The 17,045-nt window shown below is 37.6% G+C and overlaps 1 pseudogene; it reads right to left on the bottom strand.

Moving 5' to 3' along the window:
• Nucleotides 1–9,525: 9,525 nt before the first annotated feature.
• Nucleotides 9,526–10,400, bottom strand: LOC116587253 (annotated as a pseudogene).
• Nucleotides 10,401–17,045: the final 6,645 nt, after the last annotated feature.

Genomic DNA, 17,045 nt, shown 5'->3' with positions numbered 1-17,045 from the left:
AGATCAAATATATATTAGGAGATCAAAACAATATTAGTAATTTACATTTACATTTTTTTAATCTGATACTATGTGAGATGGATAATAAGGTAAAATCAAGCCTCATACAAGTTATAAATAATTAATGCCAAAATAAAATCTATTCTTTAGAGTATTTAAAAGCTACTGAAATAGTTATCCATTAGATTTTTTCCTTTATAAAATACTACCCTAGAAATACTTTCTAAAACCAACTTTATTATAAGAACAAAAACAAAAACAAAAAACAAAAGGTTGTTTAAATCCCTTTTCACATGTAATACTCATTTATCTGAAAGTCACTATAACCAGGCCCCAAACTGGTGAATTTACATGTCAAGTGCAACTCAATCCCATGGACACATTAAAATGAAAGGCCTCAAAGTACCACTGAGCTTATTTTTAGTGAGAAAATTGAGACCAAAAAGATTAAGAGACTTGTTCAAGTTCAAACAGCTAACTTGTTGGAACAGCATGTGACAACTGACTTTGGAGATAGGCCAGGAAACTCGATTCACAGGAAAAAAATTAGGTAGCTAGAGGGTCTTTAGATTAGGCAAGCACTCAAAATTCAGAAATACTCAGGAGAATAGGGAGAAACAATGGGTCAGAAAGGGGGAAAAATTTTCAAATAAGAACCATAGGAACATAACTGACAAGGGAAACTTGAAATTTGAGCAATCCTGATTTATCTAGGAGCTCTAAAGGCAGTTGGAGAGAGTGAGGTATTGTCCATGAGAAGAACAAATCCTGACAGAGGTAGGCACCACAGGGAAATAGGGAAGGAGTTAAAGGTGGAATGGGTAGCTGAATAATTGAACACTTAACCAGAATCTCTAAGAGCTCTAACATATGTCCAAATAAGAGCAATGAAACAGGATATTCTTTGCTAGGTCTTTAGAGATGAACTCTTGAACTCTCAGTACTTACTCTTGACAAGGATTTTTAACTGATGCTCAGATCAGCCTAGAGTTCAATGAAAAAGAGAAAAACCACAAGAGCTTTCTTTTTCTCATGAGACACATGATGTACACTTCAGCCTAACACAGGGCAGTGGGCTATCACTAACACTCCAGACTTGGATAAGAACTATACTAACCCCAACCTTTCCAATTTTAGTGGACCTTAATGGGCTATTTGTACAATAATTTATTGCTGAAGATACTTCACAGCCCACACAATTCTACTTAAAGCCCATCCTTCAGTGTCTGAGGAATTATGACTTTGTTCTGTAGCTTCATTTAGTTGGCAAGGAAGGAGGGCTAATGACATTGGTACACAATCTTTGCAGCTATAGCTAGTTTGTCCCAACAGAAGATATACAGAAAGAGAATTCATTGGTTCTCAATTTAAAAATGTTTGGCCAAAAGCATGAAGGACAGGTTCTTTAAGTGTTAAGTTGGGGATTGGATTAAAAGAGTTAATGCAATTAATTACCCTTAATCTTTTTTTTTTTGTCATTTTCTGAGACATTGTGACAAATTTGTCTAATCCCTTAAAATTATAATCCTAAGAGTAAGAATCCGTGTTTTTTAATCCATGAGTAGAAAGTTTATGCATACACCTGAACCTGTGTGACAGTATTAGTGGCTGGAGAATTTGAGTATTCCCTACTCTTACCTGCTGGGTACAGACTGATACAAGGTCCATACTCTAGCATTCTCTAGTTGGCACTTCATACACAAAGACCTAGGGACATTATGTTTTTCTCAAAACACTAGTTCTATAAATTGCCTATTTTGATGAAGAAGAGATTGAAAAGTGTCAGAATCTATAGCCATGGAAAAGAATGCAGAAAATTGCAAAGAAAACCTTCCCTCTTTTTGAACTTGTAGAGAGTGTATACTCTGTATGTAAAGAAGGGGGAAGTACGGAATACCACTAAATATGTTCTGATTTAGGATCCTAGAATTATGGAAGCCAACCCATTAAAGTGTTACCAAATTCTGTAGGTTTACTGAGACCTTTTTACAACTATTTGATAGTATGTAGTCTTGATAAGACTAACATTATGAAAATTATGTCAAAATTGCTGTATTAAATATTCCATGCAAATGAAACAATATGGTTTTTTAAATTTATGTTCCTTGAATCCTTAGTAAGACTTGCAATATAGTATCTAATGTGTGTGTGTACATATACATAAATATAAATGTACATATATAAAAGTTGTAGCTGACTTACTTATTTATAACATTCAAAGTGGAAGACTGACATAGTACACTACATTTTACAAAGTGCTTTTCGTACATACTCAAATTTACAATTCATTGAAAAATTGCTATAAAGCACTCCTATTCCCTGAAACTTCAAGAGACCCAATTACACAGTAAGAAATAGAACTTGGAAGTATGTAATTGTGGCTCGGCAGGAATTTCCCTGGAAATTCCTTGGAATTAGGGTGGATCCTTGAAAAATGAAGTTCTACAACTTCATTCTCATCCACCCCCCCTCCCCACACCATCTTCAGTTCCAAAGAGTGTAGGTAAACTACAATTGGGAATCCTCTGAACGCAGATATTTTCAGTCTATCTGATAAGCTCACCAAACTTTGGGCGTGTTTTTGGTAGGAATAAAAGGAGGTGACAGAGAACCATGTCCACTTATTTGTAGCCTTGATTTGGTATATATCTTAAATTGTATGTTTCTGGTTTGGTTGTAAACCAAAGAGGAAATGACCTTGTATCTGAGTGATCATTCCATCCAGTCCTCAAACCTAAATTAGCTTTTGTGGTCTGGCCTGGTTCAAACGCCCAACGTATTCTAATGTGGATGGTTTCTCTTTTGACTTAACTTATGAAACTATATATTTATGGTATCTTTAGGACAACAAAGTCTTTTTTTGCATATTTGATGCAAAGAGTTCTTGAATTATCATTAGCAAATATTTTTTAGAGATCTCTTAAAACCAAGTCAATTCCCACTAGGAAGTGTGAAGAAGAGAAATGAGGAATGTAGTTGTTATGGGCTGAATTGGGTCCCCTCATCTCCAGAAGTCATATGCTAAAGTCTTAACTGAGCCTCTATACCTCAGCATATGATGATGGTTCGGAAATGGTGTCTTCCCAGAGGTTAAGTAAGTTAAAATGAGATCACTACAGTGGGCTCTAATCCAGTATGACTGGTTTTCTTATAAGATTTGGACACAGAAGATTTGGACATAGACACATACAGAGGGAAGACAATGTGAAAACAGAGGGGGAAAAATGTCCATCTGGAAGCCTAAAAAAGAGGCCTAGAATAGATCCACTTTTCATGACCTTCAGAGGAAGCCAACCCTGCTGATACCTTGATCTTGGACTTCCAGCTTTCAGAACTGTGAGAAAATAAATGACCGTTGTTTAAGCTACCCAGTCTGTGGTACTTCGTGATGGCAGCCCTGGCAAGGTAAAACCACTTCACTTGAGAATCTCATTCACTAAGATCTTACAAATATTTCTATACCCATAGATATGAGATGAAAATAAATAAAATTTAGGCTACTTATCATTTTAAATACACATATAACGAAACAGCTTGTATTTCTCATAGCATCCTTCTGGTAGCATGAGACGATTGGGTTGTTTTGTTGTGTTTTGTCTTGTTGGTTTTTTTTTTTTTTTTCCTATTACCAGTCAGAAGATGATTTACAGAATGATTTTATTTTTATGTGCAAAACATACTTAACACAATTTTTGGAACACATAATTCAAAAAGTGTTGTTCCCTTTCTGGTCTGTTTCTAAAAACAGACCAGAAACATCAATGCATTGGTAGTTTCCTAAAAACATCAATGCATCGGTAGAGTAGCTAATATAATTTATCTTGAAGATCTTGTTAGTTTTTCCTTTCAGTGATCCTGTTTGTCATTTTGGTACACTCTTTCCAAATAACTAATGTTCTTAGATTTAGTTAGCAAGCCTGGATCTAACCACTGAGATGTTACCAGTTCCAAGTCACTTTGTTCTTGACCTTTCTACTTCTCTGTCAACAGTTACATGTCTTAGAGCCCGTTTTCTCAGGGATACACTCTCCTATCCTATGTGGTAAATAAGCCATCCTATAAAAGGTATGTTTTGTCCTGCATGTTCATTGCTTCATTACCTAGATAATTATAACTTAATGCATATTGTAATTTTCATGTTATGCAAAAAAAATGACTTATTCTAGTTCTATCCATAATGGTAAAAAAGAATATTTTGTAGTTAACTGATCCTTTGATATTTGTAATATCACATTCATATTCAGTTAACATTTTTCTGAATGCCCGTTATGTATTAGACATAGAATTTTCATACCCATTCCACATATGTATTGCAAACCCCATTTTACAAGGGTGGGGGGAGAGGATGACTTGAAGAGATGTAAAAATCTGCCCTAAACCACACAGTTGATAAATAGTGAAACTGATAATCAAATCCAAATTCTGACCCAGGCCGTTTTCTGTTATTACTATTATTATTTGCTACTGTCTCCCATTTTGATATCTTAATATATTTATAAATGTTAGTGGAAAGAAGTCAGGGGAAAGAAAGGAGAAAATATGGAAACCAAGTATTTATTTTGTTCTTTATATTCCATTCCCTGTTCTGTACTTGAATCTCTGGGGATAAACACAAAAATTGGTTGGAAGCCTAAGAATGTGGCAAGAAATAGCAGACATCAGAATGGTTCTAGTTATAGACAAGAGGCCCTCAGTGCTCCACTAGGATCAATGCTGTTTAAAGTACACATCAATGTAATATCTGGAAAGGATTCTAAAAACAGAGGCACCTATTTAAATCCATCAATCAAACAAATATTTCATTTTAACCCTTTTTTTTTTTTTAAAGATTTTATTTATTTATCAGAGAGAGAGGCGGGAGAGAGCAAGCACAGGCAGACAGAATGGCAGGCAGAGGCAGAGGGAGAAGCAGGCTCCCTGCTGAGCAAGGAGCCCGATGTGGGACTCGATCCCAGGACGCTGGGATCATGACCTGAGCCGAAGGCAGCTGCTTAACCAACTGAGCCACCCAGGCGTCCCTCATTTTAACCCTTTGTTTACCTGGAAGAATAAGCAAACTTACTTCAACAGGCTACGTGTTATCAAAGATAAAAGAAAATTTGTACATCAAATTTTCCTCTGATCACAACTTACTGATTTTTCCAGATGCCATCCTGAAGAAAGCAAAAATATTACAACTCAAAAGCAAAAGCATACTTGACAAATGTAAGCTTCTAGTTTTAGGTTGGGAAAACTCTATCTTACCACATCTGAGCTGCATCAAAGAATAAGTCAGCAAGACTTACACTCACAGTTATCTTTTTTCTTTTATGTGGGGGAAAAAAACCTCTTCTATGAAAAAAAAATCTATTCAGAAATCCTCTGAAAGGATTTCGATTTTATAATCCAAACTTCCAAGCATAATTCCAAAAAGAATGTGTCCCCCAAAAAAGAAGAAAAGAAGAGTATCTTTGCAGTTGAAAATAAATTGTTTAGAAAAATAATAAATTTCAACCAATAAAATTTCATAAAACATTTTCACAAATAACATTTAATCTAGGGAAGAGCAGGATTTAAAAATGTGTGTTCTGGGGCACCCGGGTGGCTCAGTGGGTTAAGCCTCTGTCTTCAGCTCAGTTCATGATCTCAAGGTCCTGGGATAGAGCTCTGCATCGGGCTCTCTGCTCAGCAGGGAGCCTGCATCCTCCTCTCTCTCTGCCTGCCTCTCTGCCTACTTGTGATTTCTCTCTGTCAAATAAATAAATAAAATCTTTTTTAAAAAATGTGTATTCTGATTTAGGTTTAGTAGCTGTGGGCCTGGGGCATCAGAGTGATCATCTGCATTTGCAATGGGACAGATAAAAATAACCATTTTACTGCTAAAACCGTTTTTTAAATAAAATTCTACATGGATATCTATAAATATTTAAAATGTGCATTATATAGATATCTTTTAAAATTTCATATAAATATATATGTTTTTCATTTTCTATTTTTATATAGATGCAGAATTACTTTGTCTAAAGTTGAGTCGCAGGTGTTAAGCCTACCTGCTCCTCTTTCCTTTCAAGCTCCCAAGAGATTACTGATGACCACAGTCTGGAAACCACTCAACCTTGAGCACTCTTCAGAATCTTCCAGGTATGGAAATTGCCTTTGCATGGCTCAAATGTGCAGCCAGCCAATATGTTACCAAGTATGAACTTTAGTAAGAAGACAACACATTAAAAAAAAAAAAAAAGACAACACATACATCAGGCATGTCAAGAACATTTGATTCAAGTGCTAAGAGGCACCTGAGTTACTCGATCACTTAAGCGTGGGACTCTTGATTTTCACTCAGGTCGTGATCTCAGGATCTCAGATCAAGTCTAGCATTGAGATCTCTGCTGAGCATGGAGCCCGCTTAAGATTCTCTCTTTTCCCCCTGCCCTTCCCCTACTTGTGCCCCCCTCCACAAAAAAATAAATAATAAAGAATTCAAGCGCTAATTCTTTCTATTACTAGTTACTACATGATAGCACTAGGTTAAGAGTAATGAGAACACTATGATAATTTTATTGAATTCTGTCATGCATCTGCAAGTTGAAGTTGTTACATCTGTGCACACACTTATATATTTGTGATCCCAGCATAGTCACTTGTATATACTATATTTAAAAATTCCCATGAATAGAAAAGTGTGGTGACAATAGTATTGCAAAATTATAATTGAATATTTTTCTATTCTGTTCTACTGGCAAAAGTATAGCTATGAAAACTCATGACTTCTGATGATTAAGTTCAAACTATCCTCATTTTTCCTAGAAGGAGAAAATAGTTCTGCTTAAATAAATCTGATTAGGGGCACCTGGGTTGCTCAGTCTAAGAGTTTGCCATCCATCGGTTCAGGTCATGATCCTGGGGTCCTGGGATGGAGCCCCTCAGGCAGGCTCCCTGCTGAGCAGGGAGGCTGCCCCTCCCTCTCCATCTGCCTCTTTCTTGCTCTGTTAAATAAATAAATAAATAAATAAATATCTATTAAAAAAAGAAATCTGATTAAATGGTAAGAAAAAGAAGTCCAATTTTATAGACCAAAGGGATGCAGCTAGAAGAAGAAGAAAAGTGGGCTCTAGAGCTTCAACTGTGTAACTCAATCCCAGTTCCTGGAAAAGTCACTGATGACTGCACTTAGTGCAGGGAGAATATTTTCAGTGATATCTCTTGAAAGAGACAACAAATCATTATAGAAAGATGGCAAACTTTGGGATTAAATTCTCTGGGTTAAATCCCAACTCTATTATTTACTATAAATGTACTCATTCTCAATTTCTGCATAATAAAATGACGAGTTGTGTTATTGAGAATATCAAAAACATTACAAGAAAAATGGCTGCCACATGGTAGATAAATGGTAGCTAAAACCACTGGTCTTCTTAACATGGTCCTGGAAAATGTTGAACAGAAGTCTACTTCAATTGAGTCATGGTAAATTTGAAAATGAGAATGAAAGGATGTAAACATATCCTACATAATAATCATTGCCTATTTATCATTGACTCCTGATTCTCCCCTCTGATACCTGCCATTCATCTAAACCTCCACACTCCCAGACAAGAAGGATTTTGGAAAAAAGAGGGCTTAGCAAACAAAAGAAAACAGGTGTGTTTTTTTTTTTTTCCTTTTTCAAACAGATCAGGCCCTGTGAATTAAACTACTGAGAAATAACGACCTTATGTTCTATCTTATTTCTTACACCATGCTTTAAAAAGTAATAAATGGTTTATTGTGAAATTTGTTTCCTGGCTGAAAGAGAAGGATCTCTGCTCTCAACGTGCATAAATTTAAGATTGGGAACTAGATGTGAAATCTTTAATATTCTTGTGAAATAGTTCATCATGATTTTTTGACAATTAAAAGGTTTCTCCAGGCCAGAGGGAGGGCAAGGAGACAATACAATACTTCTCATCAGTTATCAGTACTACTCAAATAGGTTTTTTTTTTAATCAATCCCACATTTAGATAATTGATTTGAGTCAACTTTCTCAGATGTACAATTTAGAGTTATTCCTGAAATCTCATATTGTTGATATGATAGATATTTATGAAATAAATAAAACTGAAACTGAGCTGTAACTCATTTTCCTGAACAGAGCTGAGAAACGCAGGGTACCCTCAAGTTTGTAGAAGACTGTCCTTCCCCAAAGAAGTGCTTCTGCCCTCCCAGGATGTGTCCCCATAGAAATCCTAGGGCTCATTTCTTACATCCTAGGCCCCAAATGGAAGGAGATCCCAGTGCAGGCATCCTCTCCCCGTTTCTGGGGAGGAACATCGTTCTGATTCCATAACTCTTTTTTTTTTTAATTTTTTATTTTTTATAAACATATGTTTTTATCCCCAGGGGTACAGGTCTGTGAATCACCAGGTTTACACACTTCACAGCACTCACCAAAGCACATACCCTCCCCAATGTCCATAACCCCACCCCCCTTCTCCCAACCCCCTCCCCCCAGCAACCTTCAGTTTGTTTTGTGAGATTAAGAGTCACTTATGGTTTGTCTCCCTCCCAATCGGAAAGCTGGCCATAACTCTTTTGATTACATGTTTTTTCTACAAATTCCACCTTTCTGCTCAAAATATTCTGCAAAAAAATTGGGAAGAGTCCCTTTAGAATATATGAATCCAATCCAGGCGCCTGGGTGGCTCAGTGGGTTGAGCCTCTGCCTTCAGCTCAAGTCCTGATCTCAGGGTCCTGGGATTGAGCCCCACATCGGGTTCTCTGCTCTGCAGGGAGCCTGCTTCCCCTTCCCCCTCTGCCTGCCTCTCTGCCTACTTGTGATATCTCTCTCTCTCTGTCAAATAAATTAAAGAAAAAAAAAAGAATATATGAATCCAATCTAGAAATATCCTTTCATAGGGGATTTTCATGCATTTGGTATTGTCCTTTGAGTGTATGAAGGGGCACTACTTATGGCTATCAGTGTGGATGGGATGCCCCAGAATGTGTGGGTCCAGCCACTGCTGGAAGATCCCACAACTATGTACTATTGTGCTCTCATTTCACAAAAAGCATATACCTATTTCCAGTTGCTTAGGGAAAAAAAAAAAAAAAAAAAAAACACGTTACCGCCACTGCCATTGCCTACTTGTTTGCTGTTGCCTAAACTGAAATTTCAGAGAAATCTTCCAAAAAAAAAAGGGGAAAAAAAAAAAACCCTGCAAAATTATCCTCCAAAAAAAGTTTTCCATTGGCTACCCAGGAACTGGGTGGTTTTATCAGTGCTGCTAAGTGTCTCACCACCTCTCTGATTTTGAAAGCTCTTTCCTAAAAAGAGGGGTGTTGGGAAAAAATGCAAATTTGCCAATTTATCTTAAAATTGGGGGTTTAGCCATTGCTTTTTTATTTTAAGCTTGGCAAAATGAGTGACTTTTTATTTACCATTGCATGTACCAAGATTACAATAAAAACACTAGTGATACCATCGGAACAAAAGCAATGATTTACTGGCAACAGCAATGAATAGAATATTGACAGTCTGTGGGGAGAATCAAGCAATTATCCAGGAGCTATAAATCTGATGGCAACATGGTCTCCTGGTGTCTTTTGTGGCTTTCTCCTTTTTTGCCAGCTACTGGTTTAAAGTCATTCATAGTCATTGTTTGGAATGCAGTACCAATAAGGGTTAAGGTATGAAATTACTGTTCCTTCACCTTGATTGGACCAAACAACTATAGTTACACTGTTAAGATTAATAATAATGAAGTGGGACAATGTCTTCTTCTTTAATATTATCCTCCATTATTTCCAGAGCTTGAATCGATCACTTCTTCAAAATGCATAGATTGGGGTAGATTGACAAGATTTTTTGCATATTTGGACCCTTGACCATTAGTTGGCCCTTGCAATCTCCTTGAATAGAGTTTAATAGCTGATTAAATGCTACAGTAATAAGTAGCTGTTCATCCCAATAGATTCCAAGGCTATGCCTTTTTGGAAACAGATATCAAACCCATGTTCTTTGCTTTCATTAGGATGTTAATAGGAGAATCCATACAGTCCTTTGGAATGTCTGTGTCCCTACAGCTTCGGGGGTCATTTTCTAAGTACAGCTTGATTTTTTTTTTTAAATTCTAATCCCATAGCATCACTCCTTGATATTGGTCAATTCTCGCTTTGTTTTGGGGGGGAAAAACACAGAAATATTGGTGTTGCTGGTAGATTATTGGTGGCAGCTATTCCCTGACAATGGTGCACATCTACTTGCAAGAAAACTGCCTGAGGAACTTGTTAACCTGTAGAACTGAGTGCTGCCCCCTCACATGGTGAACAGAACCAGGGTGAGCCTGGGGCCGGTGTTGCACAGCTCAGGCTGAAAATCCGGGTACCTGCTGACCGGCTTCTCTGTCCTGTTTTTCAGAGAGCCTGCCAGGACAGCTAACATGCCACCAGCTTCAAAACTGAAGAAGATGACCAGGGGAGGGAGGGAGCAGGCTCCTGAAGGCCAAGGCCTGAACAGAGGAGGTGACAACCAGCGAGTCTTTCCTCTGGACTCTGTGCAGAGTTCACTAGGAAGCAGAACTGCAGAAAGGGTGTGGGCAGGAGAGGGGAGGGGAGCAGGGAGGGAAGGAAAGGCATGTGGCCCCCAACTGAGTTTACTATTGCTCTTAGCATCTCCTTTGCAAAACCTGATTGTGACCATCCCAAAGTTTCAGGGGCTATGGCAAGGGTGCGGTAGGCAGAATAATGTCCCCCAAAGAAGGCCATATCCTGAAACCTCTGCATATGTCATAGCAAGACACTTTGCAGATGTGATTAAATTAAGGATTTTTAGATGGAGAAATTATTCTGGATTATTCAGGTGGGCCCTCTCTAATCATAAGGGTCATTATGAATAAAAGAGGTAAGAGGGAAAGTCAGAGAGAAGCAGAGGCCTTAGAGTGGTGCAATTGCTGGAGTTGAAGATGGAAGGGAGTTATGAGCCAAGAATGCAGGCAGCTTCTAGAAGCTGAAAAAGGCAAAGAAGGGACTCTCTCCTAGAGTATCTGGAAGGAATGCAATGCCCCCTGCATCTCGTTTGTTCCAAGTCTGGTCTAGTACCTCATCCTAGTGCCTAGCAAAGACCCTGCCATTTGATTAGAGCCCATAATTATCTGTGAATGAATCAAGAAATTCAATCCCCAAGTTTTGTCAAATCAAAGGCTCCAATACTCTTCACTAGTATCTTCATTCAACAAGGTTCATATTTTGAGCCTTCTATGAACTCAGAACTCCAGTATGTATGTCAACATTTCTGCTTCCATCTTATCATTTCCGCTACTTGGGCCTAGTCTTATCCCTCATTCCATCTACAACACTGACCACTGTGCCTTGCAGATAGTAATATGCATATTTCATTATCAATGATGATGACAATAATAACAGATTGTGTAAGTAAGTGTGATTTTACCAATCATCAGACAAAGAAAGGAGAAATGGAATGAATCAGTCAAGATCTACCCAGAGAAAGGATAGTCATTCCAAGCTTTAAAATAGGAGTGACATTGGTTTAATAGACAGACCTGGGACTCCACGCGAGAGGAAAATGTGGTAACCCTGAGATTAGAAATAGCCAAAGCTACCACTACACATAGGCTGAGACAAAGGGAACTGATGGGGCTATTGGAACCCAAAAGAGCTTGGTTCACTGGGAGGAAGCTAGGACGGCTTGTTAGGGGGAAGCTGGAGGCAGGGAGAGCACAGGTGCAGATGGATATGTTCTTTGATGCAAAGAGAGACATGAAGAAACGTCCTGGATGATAACACTGCATGTCAACTATACTTCAATAACAAAAATTAAAAATATATACATACACACATAAAAATAATAATGAAAAAAAGACAGGAAGGAAGGAAGGCAAGAAAGGAGAAGGACAAGTCTTGGACTCTTACTTCTCTCACCTTCCATCTCCCGATAGGGTGCACTGCTAGCCAAATCATCCCAGAAGCTATTTGACACATGAATGAGGAAGATCATCTTGGACCCCCCTAATATACATGGGGTTGAGCGTATCAGAGAGGAGGTAGAATAAAATGACTTTGAGTTCAAACACTCCAAGAAACAGCATGCAGAAGAAAGGGATTTCAACTTCTTCTATGAAAGCTACAGTAAATATCTAGAATCTAATTATCTCTTAACTGGTTTGAAATACACCTTTAGTGAAACATTTAAAATAATCTTAATTACTATCATCTATAACAAAGTCTGAAAAAAATATAATAAATGATGTAAAACTTGAGTTCCAAGGAATACCTCATACACTATTTAAAGCAACTATAATAATCCATTATTAAATAATGTCAAATGGAAACTAGTTTAGAACACTCTGTACTCCTAATTTGCATTCTATGCTAGGACATATATCTCCTAAGATAAACATGAGAGAAGTGTAAGTCATGCCAGGTGAGAGAAAAAAAAAAAAAAAAGAAAGAAAGAAACTCAACCAACTACAATGGACAGAGACATATTTTCCAAGAGTTGTACCTAAAGTGTGGGCTGATTTTTCTGTCAAAGACAATATAAACTGTCATTTGAGTGTGAAGAATTGGAAACAACACCTAGAGCTAAAAAGATAAGAAAAAATTAAGTAATGCCATGGAATGTGTATAGAATAAAGTGACATAAAGTACTTGCCAATTGTCATGTTTTAAGCAAACAGAAATTTTCCTATGAGCTTAAAGTAGTAGATTAGTGACATCAAAATATCTTATGGATTTTTCTATATTTTCTTTTTCTTCCCTGGTTATGATTGGGGTGGGAGGAACCCATCACCTCATGATTCATGGCCTAAATCTCAGAACTTTAAATCCAATGCCAGCTAGACAGAAGGATAAGTCATTTTGTTATGACTAATTAGCTATTTATCCTTTGAAAACATTAAGCTTATGCTGGGTAGACCTAATTTATGTTAAGATTGAAATGTTCATGACAGTTCATTGTTCAGAGTTGAAAGAACATTTTTATAAAGGCAATATGATAGTCAATAAAATAACTACAAGATACGTGCTATGACAACTATGCTGGTTTTTCTTTTTTAACTGCCTCCTGATAATTTCACCATCCAGGATTTCCAAATTCTGGAACCAAAAATTTAAATTGTGCTTCTTTCCCCCCCTTTATCCTTAAAAGTCCAACTCTAACCTACTGTCCTCAATGCAGTCACAACTTTTGCTCACCAAAACCCACAGCCATTTTTTTAGACCACAATGGAATTTGGTCTCTCTTAATACTGTGGCACTTGCTGGAGCTTCTAACCACTGATACAATTTTGTCCATACTTTATTCCTACGGATTCCTAAGCATTTGAACATATTTGTTCCTAAGTTAGTTTATGAGCCCTTTGAAGGTACAGGTAATGGCTTATTTTATCTGACATGGGAACCAACATAGATTAAATAACAGCCTCTCCCAATATATATTTATCCTTTCATGTTCCCTCATTATTTCTTTCCTTGTGTTATTTTCTGCCCCCACTCATTTTAAATAGAAAATTATCCCCTCGCTTATCTCTGAATATATGGCTAGATCTGGAATTTCTTTATAGGAGTAATTTAGGGAGCACCTGGGTGGCTCAGTCAGTTAAGTGTCTGCCTTCGGCTCAGGTTATGATCTCAGTGTCCTGAGACTAAGCCTTGTGCTCAGTGGGGTTCCTGAACTCCCTGCTCAGTGGGGAATCTCTTTCTCCCTCTGCCCCCACACCCTGCTCTTGCTCTTTGTCAAATAAATAAATAAAATCTTTTTTTTTTAAAGAGTAATTTAGTTGTAGGTAGGTTTCGTGGACACCTATCATTCCCAACCAAGTATGTCAGAACCAGATAAAATTTATTTAAAAGCCACAAAACATCGTAGTTATATTTCTGAGCTTGTTCAGTTCTATAAATATTTTTAATAAAAAATGATGGGTTTAAGAAACACAAAGATAAGTATAACATGACTTCTGCCTTCAAGTGGTTCATTTTTACTGGGAGAGAGATCAAGTGAACAAATGCAATATGCTTGGTGTTATCGGCTGAATTGTGTGTCTCCCCCCAAATCCATATGTTGAAATCCTAATCCCGAATACTTCAGACTGTATTTGGAGATTGGGTCTTTAAAAAGTGATTAAGCTAAAATAAGGTTGTTAGGGTGAGCCCTAGTCTAACCTGATTTGTATCATTATAAAAAGAGAAAATCTGGACACACAGAGAGACACCAGGGATGCATGAACACAGAGAAGAGGCTGCGCGAGGACACGAGAAGAAGACAACCGTCGACACGCTAAGGGCAGAGGCTTCAGTGGAAACCAAACCTCCTGACACCTTGATCGTGGTCTTCCAGTCTCTGGAATTGTTAGCAAATCTATTTCTGTTGTTTAGGCACCGCATCTATGGTATTTGGTCATAGCAGTCCTAGGAAATACGTACATTTGATGAGTTCCATGTGGGTGTCAGCGTAAGACGCAATAAGAGTAGTCAGAAGGGGGCCTCCACTCGGGGGCCTGGGTGGTTCAGTGGGTTAAACCTCTGCCTTTGGCTCAGGTCATGATCTCAGGGTCCTGGGATCGAGCCGGCATTGGGCTCCCTGCTCAGCGGGGAGCCTGCTTCCACCTCTCTCTCTGCCTGCCTCTATGCCTACTTGTGATCTCTTTTTCTCTCTTTAAATAAATAAATTAAATCTTTTTTTTTAAAGATTTTATTTATTTATTTGACAGACAGAGATCACAAATATAAATAAATTAAATCTTAAAGAAGAAGAAGAAGAAGAAGAAGAAGGGGCCTTCACATAGATTGCCACGGAGTACAAAAGCGGTAAGACAAAAACTTCCTCCACATTGTACTCCATATGATCTGAGCACTTTCTGAGGAATATTACCGGATGTCTGTGGAAATTGATCTCTATGTATGAGGACAAATCCACAAATATACTGCAATTCAGACTGGCGATTCCCAAGATAATGAGCTGAAGACAGCCAGGAGGCAGGAAACTCAAATGACTTTTAGACTTGGCTAATGAAATTTAGAATCTGAATGTATGGCCAGGATTGCTGATGTAGAGAATAGATTAGTAAAAGTTACACACACACACACACACACACACACACACACATACACACAGGTACAACAATCATTTTGGGGTTCCTTTTGTTGATCAATTCTACAACAAACAGGGTAATTCTCAAAACAGCTGCCCACTGGAGTGGTATTTTTCTGGCTGCTACCCGATGTGCATTATAATTCCTCTGATACTTAACACTCAATTTACCCCCAGTGGAATAAGGAGGCAGCGATACTGGTACAGAGGGCAAATAAGGAGGACCTTCTGGCTCGAGGTAGTTTCTCTTAGCTCTACAGTTCAATTTTAGAGAGATCCTGAGTTTCACAAGTAATTGTGCCCTCACGGGAAAAGGGGCAAGACGATGACAGAGACTTTACGCTGCCTAGTAGTAGGGCAAAGGTTTTAGGGTAAGTGCCCAGCACCAAGAGAAAGAAAGTGAAACACACCATCAGCATCCTCTGTTCTCCCTTGGTCTGCCTCCTAAATTCTTTGGCATCTGCTCCCCAAGTGCCCAAGCCACCTTTCCCGTGGTCTAACTTTGCAGAACTCCTGCATCTGCTGCTACTCCACTGGGTATTAGAAAATTATGTCTGCTAAAAAATACTTTGCTTTACTAGAAGATACTTAATCTGATAAACTAATGTGTAATAAGGTGTTTCTGGTAAATATTTGTAAGGCGCCGTTGCAGCAGAAACATGGAAATTCAATGATGTGTTACAGAACCGTGAGAGTGTTGAGACCAGGGATCCCTAACTCGGAGAGAGGCAAGAGGTATGAAGGAATAAGGCAGCTGGATGGGGAGCAGGGAAGGAACAATGATGTTGCTTCTACATGGACACACTGGTTACTCATCTCTGTGTAATTACTGTCAGGCTAGACTGCGGCCTACCATTGCCAAGTGTTCCCATCTGTATTTTTTTTTTTTTTTAATCTCTCACTTTCAGTGGTAGAAACCATGTAAACTATTAACTTTAAGTGAAACAATCACATATACTTATAGGCTACATTAGCCTTACAGACCAACATTAATCTATAATTGGAGATACTTTAAGACAACTGTTTCTTTGAATAAAAATAACACCAGCCTTTCTTCTCAGAAGTCAATGAGCATTGTGCACGAGGAGTATTAAGTACGTGGGGTAGAGAAGTGAGACGTCTGGAGAATTGGTTCATAGTTTTCTATATTCCACTCACCAAATGTGTGACATCGTGTAGATTCCTTGTCCTTTAGGAATTTGAGCTTTATTTTTTTATAAAATGAAAGACTTCTTGTGGCCTTATGGGATCTTATGATTCTAGCTAATACGTCACTATAAAATTTCAGCTCAAGATGGTTTGTGAGTTTTTGTTTCAATTTATGAAAGATAATGTAATAGGTTAAATCTTTTAAAATTACTACATATATCTTTATCTTGTTTAGATTTTTTTTTTAAATATAGTCAGACTCAAAACCAAAATGACTATCTCAGTGGATCATTGTTAGAAAAAGAGGTGGAGAAGGATATGGTGAGGGAGGAAACAAAGATTCACAATCGGACCATTGACCTAACACTTGCACCTGAAGGTAGCCGAGTAGAAACAACTGAAAAACCAGTAGATGTGGAGAAATTGGTACAGAAAAAAAGGGTTAAAAAGAAAGAACTAAAACAGTCTTACAAACTTAAATTCCATACTATGTAAGGAAAATCAAGGTCATGAAAGGTAGCTTACACCTTTTATAAACAAAAAATTTATTCCTGGGAAATTAGAAATACCACAGCAGTCTAAAAACGAGACATACATGATATGTTAGCAGCAATTTTAAAATGTACCATATTTGTAAAAAAAAAAAAAAAAGAAAGAAAGAAAGAAAGAAAAGTTTTCAGGGAAAAAACCCAGGTGGCTATGAATAATAATAATAATGATAATAATAATAATAATAATAAATGAAAAGGACTAATTTGAAATCCTGGGAATAAAAAACTATTTTTGTTATTGAAATTAAAAAAAGTCAATGGACAAAAAAATAAACTAGAT

Source organism: Mustela erminea, chromosome 3 (genome assembly GCF_009829155.1).
Source record: "Mustela erminea isolate mMusErm1 chromosome 3, mMusErm1.Pri, whole genome shotgun sequence".
In the NCBI taxonomy this organism is placed as follows: domain Eukaryota; kingdom Metazoa; phylum Chordata; class Mammalia; order Carnivora; family Mustelidae; genus Mustela; species Mustela erminea.
Note: the sequence above shows the minus strand (reverse complement) of the source record. Positions and strands in the feature narration are given on the sequence as shown.